General features: G+C 39.9%; 1 protein-coding gene across 1 annotated transcript in view; it reads left to right on the top strand.

Annotated features, from left to right (window-relative positions):
* The window catches only part of LOC118334266 (ryanodine receptor 2-like), a gene marked incomplete in the record, with an annotated part of 114,618 nt that overhangs the window by 42,494 nt on the left and 68,777 nt on the right, over window positions 1-3,347 (top strand).

Here is a 3,347-nt window from a genome sequence, read left to right as displayed (position 1 = left end):
CAACTACACCAATGCACTAATGAACAAACACACAGCGGTGAAGACTACAGTGGCTGTGCAAAAATGTGAAAGGCCCTTTTTACAGCTAGTGTTTTGTTTTGTCCATTCTGGGCTACTGTAGAAACATGGCGGTTCAACATGACATGAATTAATTAATTACTTTCTGTTTATGATGGCCTTTGCCATCATAGTATGAATGTGTGTGAATGGGTGAATGTGGTATGCAGTGTAAAAGTGCTTTGAGTGGTCGGAAGACTGGAGAAGCGCTATACAAGTACAGTCCATTTACTATTTAGGAAATCAGAATCACCATTCAGAAGAATATGAATACGAGTATGCTCTCACCTCAGCCCTCTGATCATTAGTTTCTCCTCCTCTCGTCCCATACGGACACTCAGCAGAGATCTTATCTGACCCAGAGCAGCCAACAGGTTGATGGTGTCCTCGATCGATACTGAGTTTATAGTGTAGGTCTTTGGAAGAGCCCGCACCTGCACATATAGAGACAGATTTGTATCTTTTAGAACTTACTGCTAAGGTCCTAAATGTGACGCTGATAACAGGCTGAGTGAGCAGCAGCTGGTTTGGACACACTGCTTCTTGCTTTTTGTTTTGGTGCTGGTGATGTTAACAGGTGCCAAACTGCCCGCTTGAGTGTCACGTCACTAACTTCACTAGCAACACAAGGTCTCACCTATGTTTTCTGTGAGCTGCATGTGGTTCCCAGCAAAAACAGACAGTGAGAGGATCTGTTCATAGTCATACCATTATACCAGTAACATATACATATAGTTTCAATGTCTATTTCTGCAGAATCGCTCTCTGTGAGGACACCACAGGTTTGCAAGCTTTAGCAGTTCAGCGTGGCAGCTGTCATTCACTGCTCATGCAAGCAGTGTGTCCAAACTGCTATGTTAAGAAAGACAATGTGAAAGAGAAAAAATCATAGTAAAGAAGAAACATTCAATAATAATGTATTGTTCCTTTAAAGTCTTACACATGTTACACATCATTTCTGTTCTTTAATAATTTACTCTTATTTGTTTGAGACAGATATTCTATTTCCTTTCCTTTCTTATATAGTTAGTACAATATGAATGTCAACTTTTTGTATTAACAGAAGTTGTATAGAGGGAAAGAAGTATGGTTTGGTTTGCATGACATCTTATTAATTCAACAACTGTTACACTTCTAACGTGAAGTAAACTGTATTTCGACACCAGATAATTGTTATGATAGATATTGGATTCAGGCCTTGGACCATGGCTGTTATGCGGCATGCGTCTTAGGCTCATGTCTGTCATATTCTAATGTATCAGTATAAACCAGCTACATTGGTATGGTGTCTCGATTAAAAGATACACACACACATGTACCAACCTGTCCTCCAATGCCGTCATACTGGCGGTGCAACAGGACAAACATGGCTCTGACCAGCTCGGGATCCTCAATAACTGACTCCTGAGCCCAGCGGACCATTGTATCTGAAATCAACTGCTGTAACGTACCTACAGAGACAACCAGACAGAAAGAGAATTAGGGGGTGGTTGGGGAATTGTGGGTCCATTATCAGAAAATCTTATTTCTTCTCAAAATGTTCTCCTACGTTGTTGACTTAAAAAATGCATGAGCGTCTGCTGTAAAAACTGTTGTGTTGTGCTGGAGGAAAAATTACGTCAGTAACAACAAGTGCGCTGTCAAGATACGACAGATATGACAAAAACACTGCATTTCTTTCCCCAAAGCATGGGTCAGACAGTCCAATCCCCCTCCAATATATACATGAACTGGGAAGTGCATTAGAACAATCTGTAGCACCTCCTTAGGTACTGTTTTATCCACATTCCTTAATGTCATTTCACCTTGACACAGGTCGTTACTATGGTAATGGCCGAAAAAATCAAATACAGACACACGATAGACGGTTAATTAACAGTGTTATGAATCTGTGTTTAATTTGGTGTACATCAACAACATTTTGAAGGTCTGTTGAGACTAACCTTAAAAAAGGGCACTGGTCCCCGATTATAATTATCTCTCAATTTGATTGTAAAAAATGTGTACCTATATGGTGATCACACTGTTGCAACATTGCAAAATGGTCCTTCAATTATTAAGTATTTTAATTAAGCTATATAAAGTAGCCTGTAGCCTATACATGAATCTGGGTAAGTACCATAAATAAAAAATTCACCATCACTGCAGTGGCGTCTTCCTACAGTAGAAGAATATGTGCAGTTATCAACTGCTCCAACAGTAGTCACAATCTTCAACTTCAAAAACATTTCTTTAACTACATTTATTTAAAATTTTATGCGCCATTGCGCTGTCGAGCATGCAATGCAGTATGTCGGGTTTGGTTTGAGCTATCGTCGAACTTTTGTTTTATTTTAAGTTAATAAGCGCTTTTCACGACGAAATACTGGTAAACCTACTTCGAACATATTCCCTAAGTTAAGTGTACATGTGTATGCGTGTAGATGACGGCAAATCTGCGTAAATATAAGTTTGCCGAGTCAACCAAATCTAGGCCCGACACCGCCTCATCCATGAGTTCTACCGTCTCCCCAGGCCCGAAGCCCCCGCCCCTGCCAATCAGCCAAGTGATGGATGCTGAAACATCAAGAAGAGAGATATCCTGCTTCCACTAAAGACTGACATTGCAGACAATTGCTATCTTTCCTGATTATACTACAAGTGTCGCCAAGGCCAGAGCGGCATTCAATGAGGTCAGGAAGCTGCTGCGTAACCGGCAGGGAGTCCGGTACCGTATCCTGTTTCCAGCTCATCTCCACATCAAGCTTAACGGCGAGGAAAAGGAGTTCATAGATGCAAGCAAAGTGATGACCTATGTCAAGAAGAATGTCATTTCTAGAGCAGAGGGTTGAGTGAGTAATTTGGCCCTGGCTAAATTATTGTCCCTGGACAATATTAACAGACTTTTGCTGTAATAAGGAGGATCAACACTGCCATTTTATTTTTGATATATTTGGGCTGATGGGAGGAGTCTTCCAGGCCTTAAATTTTATTTTTTATACAGTAATGTACGGAAACGCAGTTGTTGTTTTCGTTTATAGGATTATAAGGCCTTGGCACAGTCTTGGACTTAACTTGGGTTGTACAGTATTTACCTGAAAGTCATGTTTCATTTATTTTTTATTTGGGCTAATGAGTGGGAATTTTTTCTGGCCCTATTTCTTATGCAGCGGGTTATTTTTGAAGTGATTTTTGTTTATAGTCATCCTGATCCATAGTGTTGGTTCTTGTGCAGCTGCTAGTTTTTCTCTCTAAAAAAAATAAATAGTAATAATTATTACAAAAAAGAATATATTGAATGAACCTTGAAA

The sequence above is a fragment of the Morone saxatilis genome, unplaced genomic scaffold (genome assembly GCF_004916995.1).
Source record: "Morone saxatilis isolate NCDOM2014 unplaced genomic scaffold, NCSU_SB_2.0 Contig1, whole genome shotgun sequence".
NCBI lineage: Eukaryota > Metazoa > Chordata > Actinopteri > Moronidae > Morone > Morone saxatilis.
Note: the sequence above shows the minus strand (reverse complement) of the source record. Positions and strands in the feature narration are given on the sequence as shown.